The 8,991-nt window shown below is 50.1% G+C and overlaps 1 pseudogene; it reads right to left on the minus strand.

Annotated features, from left to right (window-relative positions):
- Positions 1–3,218: 3,218 nt before the first annotated feature.
- LOC138986860 (melanoma antigen preferentially expressed in tumors-like) lies at positions 3,219–8,208 on the minus strand (annotated as a pseudogene).
- Between the last annotated feature and the right edge of the window lie 783 nt (positions 8,209–8,991).

Consider the following 8,991-nt stretch of genomic DNA (forward strand, 5'->3'; position numbering starts at 1 on the left):
TAGTCCTGGAGTGGTTAGGACTCTGCACTTTCACTGCTGAGGGCATGGATTCTATCCATAGTTGGGGAACTAAGATCCAGCAAGCTGCGTTGGCTGGCCAACAAAAGAAACAAAAAAGAAAGACAGACATGACCTTTCCCACCTTTCCTTCCATGGACACCCCCAAGGCCAAGTCCAGTCCAGGTCCATTGCTGTGGTCAAGGAGGAAGCTCCCTTGGGCTTGTGGCTGTGGAGTGACATGTGGTCAGCCTGAGTGTCCACCAACAGGGCTGGGCATCTCATACCAACTGAGAACCTGGTACCCAGGAGGAGGTCAGTCCCTCAGGACACAGGTTGGTGCCTGCTGACCTACAAATCAGGGCTGTGTGAGAAGTGGACTCTACAAGGTGGCCAAAAGGCACACCTTTCAAGAGAGCACTCACCCATTTGGCCAGCCTCTACCCACTTCCTCCATCTCTAGAGGAGAACTTGGCACTTCCATTGTTCTCACAAACATTTTCCTCTTCTACTGTCCCTGGAACAGCTTTATCTCAACAGATTGTTATTGTTCATTTGCCCAGTTGTATCTGCAACCCCATGGACTGCAGGGCAACAGACCTCCTTGTCCCTCACCATTTCCTGAAGTTTCCCCAAGTTCATGTCCATTGCATTGGTGGTGCCACCCAGCCATCTCATTCTCTGTTGTCCTCTTCTCCTTCTGCCCTCAATCTTGCCCAGCATCAGGGACTTTTCAAGTAAGTCAGCTGCTCACATCACATGACCAATAGAGTGGACCTTCAGCTTCAGCATCAATCCTTGTAACAAGTATTCACGGTTGATCTCCCTTAAGATTGACTGGTTTGATCTCCTTGCTGTTCAAAGGACTTTCAGGAGTCTTCACAAGCACCACAACTTGAAGGCAACAATTCTTTGGTGCTCTGCCTTCTTTGTGGTCCAGCTCTTACAACTGTACATGACTACTTGGAACACCATAACCTTGACTATGGAGACCTTTGTCAGCAGAGTAACGTTTCTGCTTTGCAACACACTGTCTAGGTTTGTCATAGCTTTCCTGCCAAGAAGCAACCATCTTTTGATTTCATGGTTGCCATCAACATTACAGTGATTGCACATCCCAAGAAGAGGAAATCTGTCAGTACTTCCACACTTTCCCCTTCTATTTGCCATAGCGTAATGGGGCCATATGCCATGATCTTAGGATTTTTAATACTTAGTTTTAAGCCAGCTCTTTCACTCTCCTCCTTCATTCTCATCTAATCAGTGCAGAGCTTCTGGCTTCTTGCTGCTTCTGCTCTCAGTTCTAATTCCTGAGTAAGAAATCATAAAAGGATGGTTTTTGCAGCTTAGATCAAGGGTGGGACAGAGAGGGGCCAAAATATAAGGGACCATGACCCATTGAAAAACTCAATCAATGACGACTTGCACCACCTGCTTACCCACAGGATTAAAGGTGAAGTGAAAGTGTTAGTCCTGTCTGATTCTTTGTGACTCCATGTACTGTAACCCAAGAGGCTCCTCTATGGAATTCTCCAGGAAAGAATACTGGAGTGGGTAGCCAGTAACTTCTCCAGGGGATCTTCCCCATTCAGGGACTAAGCTTGAGTTTCCTGCATTGCAGGTGGATTCCTTACCATCTGAGCGACCAGGAAAGCTCAAATCAAGGTGATGCTAATTTCCAGGACATTCCTAGATCAAAATTTTGGTGGTCCATGCCTGTCCCAACTCCTTCGGTAACAAAAAGTGGTATAGTTGGAGCCCTCCACTCTGAAGGGGTGTTGTTATTTTGTTTAGTTGCTAAATCTTCTCTGACTCTTAGAGGACTTGGTCTCAGCAAAGAGCTCTGATGGGCAAAGAGAATTAGTTAAAAGCCATAGTGTGGCCAGGTTGGCAGAGAACCAGGATTTGGAGGAAATTTTATCTTTACCATGTGGCTTAAGGTAAAAACTTAAGGATTAAGGTTTTGTAAAAAAAAAAAAAGTTACAGATGAATCACACCAAGGAGAAAAAATGCCAAGTTACCCTCAACACTGAAATACTGAACTAGGAAGTGACATTTTTTGATGATTGGGAATGGATTTCCATCAGCCTTTGAATAAATAATTGTGTGTGAAGGTTTTTATTAATGTAAAATCAAAATAAAATGTGTGAGGATATTAGTGGCATAAAAGCACACTTAGACAATGGATTCAGGGATGTTGGGTTGTCTCTCAGAAACTGGAGGCTTCCTGGCTTCTCAGATGGTAAAGAATCTGCCTGCAATGCAGGAGACCCCAGTTCAATCCCGGGGTTGGGAAGATCTCCCAAAGAGAATGGCTACCCACTGCGGTATTCTCACCTGTAGAATTCCATGGGCAGAGAAGCCTGGCAGGCTACAGTCCACAGGGTCCCAAAGAGTCAAATACGGCTGAGCAGTAGGAAAGTGGACATGGGCTGGTGGGTCCCAGAGGCTCCAGATGGTCTTTGGGTGAATATCCCCCAGGACTCCGGGCCTGATTTTGCACAGTGAATCCGTCTTGGCACTGCCCAGGGTCCATTATGAAGGCTTTGCATCTACTGAATCCACTGGGGAAAATGCTCCAGTCCACGGTCTGTGTGGGGTTAGCAGTGAGGGTCCCTTGGCAGAGGGTTCTCTCCAGCGGTGCTCACTCCTGGACACTTAGTTCACTCCAGGCCCTGAGAACACCCCTTATATTTGATGACTGATTGAACGGCCTCAGAAATAAGTGAGGAGGTGGATGCCCTGGAAATGAGAACCACAGGGAGTGGGTAAATGGTGCCCTGAACTCCTGTAGCCAATCCTTGCCTGTCAGAGAGCATCTAGGTCCCACTCACACTCAGGCCCTTTTATTTAACCACTAACAGGAGAGTCATGTGTTGAAACGGGAGAATCATTGTCACAGATCACAGAGGACACCAAATAATTGACACTGAAGTTCACTTTATTTCTTTGGACAATCCAACACAGGGTAATGACACCATCAACCTCCCAAGCCCAAAAATCCCCCTCCAAAATTCAGATTCACATTTCTAACTTTGTAGGAACACGTCTCTCCAAAAATCCCACCAACCCCTCCCCCGACCTACTGTAAATCACCTTTCTTTTTCCCACATGCACTGAACAATTGTCTGAAACTGTGGTTTCTGTTCCTTCTAGATGCAGTGAGTCTGGATGACAGTGTCCCAGTGCCGGGGACAAAGCCTGCAACTCGTGAGCTGGCCTAGGCAGGCATGTAGCAGGGGCATAGGATGGTCTCAGTGTCATAGAAGATCTGGTCACTGCAGTGTGGACAGGGGTGGGTGCTGAACCAGACCATGCTGGTCTTCCCAGACTCACACAGCAGCTGCATGAGTCGGGCGTGCAGCTGAGCCAGGAGGCCAAAGTGCAGGGTGCTGCACACATCCTCATAGCTCTCCAGGGCTGCAGGGTACAGCACGTGGCTAAGCTTGCTCAGCCCCACAGTGTGGTGCAGCAGGCTCTCCAGCATGGCCATGGAGATGGGGTTGCCACAGAATCTGAAGGTGGTGAGCTAGGAGCAGTGGCTCAGGGAGGGCAGGAGGGTGCTGAACTGGGTGTCCATGATGCCGCATTCATCCAGGTCCAGGTCCTGCAGGGTGGTCGAGGTCCTCTCGATCAGGACCTGCAGGGGCTCCAAGCTGAGGTTGGTCAGGTTGACCCCGCTGAGGCCCAGGTCCTTCAGCAGGCTGACACTTCAGGTCTCACTCCTAAATCTGGCAGTTAGTAATCGACAGGGTCTCCAGAGGGGTCTTCAGGAACCTGGGGAGAAGCAAGGCAGTCAGTCCCAGGGGCAGAGGTGGCAGGTGGCGGGATGTGGGGAAGAGAGGTCTATTTCACTGAAATACAGGGCATCTCACTGGCTTGGAGCTGGCCTCTCACCTTCTTGATGGGAAGGCAGGGGTCTTCCAGCGGGAAGGTCATGCTCATATGGGTATGACCTCCCCCTGCACAAAATGAGAAACTATTTTCAATGTGGGAAACAAACAGTAAACAAATGTTATTTGCCTATTTCAGCTTACTAGTATTTGGTTAGCAGGAATTAAGATGTTTTTACAGGACACAACTAGTTGAATTCAATGGCAGGATGGATGCAGTGGACATGGGCTGGTGGGTTCCAGCAGTTACAGACGATCCTTGCGTGAATATCCCCCAGATATTCGGGGGCCACAAACCGTCCATCACCACCTACAATTCTTTCTTTCTTCTTCTTTTTCTTTCTTTCTTCTGTTTTCTCAGTGAACATATTTATTCATAATGTTTGGAGTTTGCAGCTGCCAAAAAGGGAATCAATGCAACTCATTCATACAGACAGACTAGGCTGCATCCTCTCAGCTTTTATCACTGTGTTCAAGGCAGAATGATAACCTGTTACTGAGGATTTCCTACGTATTCAGAAGTCTTAGAGGAAAATAATAATTGTAATTTGGACTTAGAGAGATTGGAGCCACTTCAACAATGATGCTTATTTGACTTTTTCTCTTCTCTGGACTGCTTAGGAACTGCAATTTTCCCTCCTAATCCCTCCTTTTCATCTCCAGAATCACCCACTTCCCACAGCTCACCGGGAGCCTAAAACAGTTCAGAACAGAAGCAGCAGGTGGGAGGGAGAGACAGAGCTTCGACTTCAAAACTTACGCCTGATGGACCAATGTCCTCCGCGCTTAGTTATCTGTCATCACCTCAGCTAAGACATCACTCTATCGGAAAGAATTCCCAAAGGCATCACACCTGACCCCAACCATGCGGACTGCCAGCAAGAAGTCCCTTTCACAGCATCTAACCTAGCCCACACCTCTGACTCTCATCAGGAGGTGACCCGACAAGATGCCCAGGGCAGAGCCGGGCATCATGAAGACTTCTGAGTGGTGGGGCCCCCTGGCAATGTTCCCAGGGGGCACAGAGTAGAAGCCCAATGGTAACGAAATAAGAGAGGCCTGTTCTGTTCTGTGGAGCTGGCACCACACCTTACCTGAGCACCTGGTGCAGGCAGCCATCGAGGAAGGAGATGGAGTCCAGGTAGAGCTCCTGCAAGTGGGGCAAGTTCAGGAATTGGCCGTGAGCTGACCTACACAGTGCTCCTCCTGGTTGAGGGCTGTGTCCAGCAACACATGGATGCGCCAGAGCAGCAGCCAGCACAGGTTGCCCATCCAGTCCAGGTGCAGCATGAACCTGCCCAGCGTGGTCAGCTTCCAGGTGCAGTTCACCTCCAGGTCCTGGACGGATTCCAGCTGCACCACCTTCAGGATCCCCCTGATACTCTGCATGGGCATGGCAAAGATCCTCAGCTTCTGGCAGCACAGGTGCAGCAGGCTCCTCCTCTGTTTGGCCTTTTTCAGCAGGTAGCAGAGGGTCTGGTCCAGGGTATCCTCCTTGAGGCACAGGTCGACCAGCACCTGCACAGGGGCCCATGCCAGCTTCAGCCCCGCCTGTGCCTCCTTCCTGCGCCTCTTCTGCATGGGCTGGGCTGGCTCAGGCTCCAGAAGCGAGCAAACGCTGGCCGTGATGCCGGACGACGTGGTCCAGAAGTTCTGGTAGGAGTTCTGGCCCAAGTCCAACAGCTGAAGCTTCCACCGCCTGCAGGGCCGCAGGGGGACATGCTGAGCTGTGCAGAGGCCTACAGGCACCAGGACCCCGTGAGGGCTCTGCACTCCACACACCACAGCTCCTCCAGCTTCAGGAGCCCCCTTGTTCCCCACTTTAAGTGACACTGTGGGGTCACATACCTTTGTCCCCTCTGCCTCAACCAGTCCTGTACACCCGAATGCCTGTTCCCAGGTGACTGCTCATCATCCTGCCCTGGCTGCATCTTGCTCACACCCCCAGGCCCCACCACTCTGCCAGGTCGACCTCACCTGGGCCGGACCTCCTGAGCAAGTAGGATGTCCAGGTCATCGAGTACAGCCTGGAATGTCTCCACATGAGGCTGGTGGTCCTTCATCAGGGTCCCCAGCTGGAGGCAGGGGAAGGGCCAATCCTGCACCATTCAATTCAAGGCCTGGGTGTGTCTCCCGGAAAAGGCCACCATAAACAGTGGTGGGAAGAGCACTATGGGCAGCTCCTCCAGGGCCACAATAGCCAAGGCCTCATTCTGCAGCAGGCTCTGGTCAGCCAGCTCCAGCAGTTGGGTTGGGGCTTGGATGCCTGTCCTGAAGAACTTACTCTGCAATAAGTCCTGGGAGATGTCAGAGAGCAAGGGAAGTGGTGGTGGGGGGGTTCTTCTCTGGCCAAGAAACCTGGGAGACCCTGCTGTCCCTCCACCCAAAGGGAACCCAAGGCAGGATCAGAGACATCCTCTGGCCGCAAAGTCAGAGCTTTGGCCCCACTGGTACAAGGAAAAGCATCTCTCCAGGAAGCAACAAAGTGACAAGGTGACGTCTTGCCCCATCCCATATCTACTCACTGCTGCATTTAATCCCAGCCCTGCTGGCTGGTAGATATCTAGGAGTCTGACAGATGACCCCACTCTCTTCAGAGAAAGCTTCTGATTATTACTCACATGCTGAAAACATAAATAAGGAGTTTAGCCCAACACAACCTGTCTCTAAACTCCAACCAATAACTCATGCAATAGGTGCTGTTATGTCATTTAATAAAAAGATGTACCTCTCACTGTGTGTCTCTTCCACAAATTTTCTTACCATTTGGTTCCATGGAGCAAAGTGCTTACATTCAGAACAAAGCCACCATTATTTAAACTATTCTACAGATTTTTTTTTTTTTTTTGTATTCCATGGGATTAAAAAACAGTTTTTAGCTTAAAAAAAAAGAGAAAATGGAAGGAAACCCCCAAAACCCTTTAAGCTAGTAAAATGACAAAACTATAAAGTGATATGAACTATAATCACTGGTCACAAACTAAAATGTAAAATGTCACCCAAAAATTCCTCCTAATTAGATGTCTGCCATTAAATCAATTCCAGGAACTTCCCTGGCAGTTTAGTGAGGAGGACTCTGTGCATTCACCACAGGGGCAAAAGGTATATCCCCATCAGGGAACTATGATCCCATATACTGTTCGGTGTGACCCCATGCCCTCACTCTCACCCCACTCTACCCATCTCCCCTCTATGCACCGCCCCCTGCCAAACTTTATTTGGTTAAGAAATATTGTAACAGTCTGTACAAGTGGTGAAAATCAGAGAAGAAACCAACTGTCTGGGATAAAGGTAAAACTTCATGTAGAAGCAAAAGCAAAGCATGCAATTGCCAACGTGATAGAAAGGCAAGAAACTTCTCGACAGGATTGTGGCCTGCATGGCCTGTCCCATGAAGACCCCGGCAGGTACAGCTGACAGAGCCCAAGGCTCCAGCATGGAGCAGTGTGCTCAGGCCTCAGTCCCTCTTCTGCTTCCAGGACACACTTTTCAGATTCTGGCTGAAATTTCCATTTCTGACTAAAGTGCTATCTTACTACTAGATCTCCATCCATCCATCTAAGGCTGAGTGGGTGTTTTTTTTTGTTTTTTGTTTTCTTTCTCACTACATACAACTGATGGATGTGCCAGAGCAGCAGCCAGCACAGGTTGTCCATACAGCCCAGGTGCAGCACGAACCTGCCCAGCGTGTCCAGCTTCCAGGTGCAGTTCACCTCCAGGTCCTGGATGGAGTTCAGCTGCACCACCTTCAGGATCCCCCTGATGCTCTGCCTGGGCATGGTAAAGATCCTCAGCTTCTGGCAGCATAGGTGTAGCAGGCTCCTCCTCTGTTTGGTCTTCTTCAGCAGGTAGCAGAGGGTCTGGTCCAGGGTATCCTCCTTGAGGCACAGGTCGACCAGCACCTGCACAGGGGCCCGTTCTGGCTTCAGCCCCGCCTGTGTCTCTACCCTGTGCCTCTTCTGCATGGGCTGGGCTGGCTTGGGTTCCAGCAGCAAGCAAACACTGGCTGTGATGCCAGACCACATGGGCCAGAAGTCCATGTGGGAGTTCTGATGCAAGTCCAGCAGCTGCAGCTTCCACCACCTTCAGGGCCGCAGGGGACATGCTGAGCTGTGTAGAGGCCTACGGGCACCAGGACCCCGTGAGGGCTCTGCACTCCACACACCACAGCTCCTCCAGCTTCAGGAGCCCCCTTGTTTCCCACTTTAAGTGACACTGTGGGGTCACATACCTTTTGTCCCCTCTGCTCCTCAACCAGTCCCGTACACCCGAATGCCTGTTCCCAGGTGACCCCTCATTCTCCTGCCCTGGCTGCATCTTGCTCACATCCCCAGACCCCACCAGTCGGCCAGGTCGACATCACCTGGGTCAGACCTCCTGAGCAAGTAGGACGTCCAGGCCGTTGAGGGCAGCACTGAAAGAGTCACACACACACACACACACTGAAATATAGAAACACACACAGCAACACAAATGGACAGAGTGAGACACACACACACACTGAGAGAGACACACACACACTGATAGACACACAGACTGTGAGAGAGACACACACACATGTGCACTGAGAGAGATGCACACAAGGAGAGAGGAACCCTCACACTCTGATAGACACATACACATACTCACACACACACAGACACACACTGAGAGAGGCAGACATACACACTGAGAGAGAGACCATACACACACACAGACACACAGACACACAAACAGTGGGAGAGAGACACACACAAACCATGAGAGACACACACACAGAGACACACACAATGAGACAGAGGAACACACAGTGAGACAGCCAGACTAGCACCCTGAGAGAGCCACACACACTGAGAGAGAGACACACACACACTGAATTGGATGGAAACACTGAGAGAGTGACACAGTCTGAGAGAGAGACCCACACACTGAGGAAGACACACACAGACACACACATACAGAGAGAGACACAACACACACTGAGAGACACACAGACACTGAGATAAACAGACACACAATGTGAGAGAGACATGCACACTGAGAAACACACACTGAGAAAGAGGAACACAGACTGAGAGATACACAATGACACAAACTGAGAGAGATTCACACACTGAGAGT

The sequence above is a fragment of the Bos mutus genome, unplaced genomic scaffold, assembly GCF_027580195.1.
Source record: "Bos mutus isolate GX-2022 unplaced genomic scaffold, NWIPB_WYAK_1.1 CTG218, whole genome shotgun sequence".
Classification (NCBI taxonomy): Eukaryota; Metazoa; Chordata; class Mammalia; order Artiodactyla; family Bovidae; genus Bos; species Bos mutus.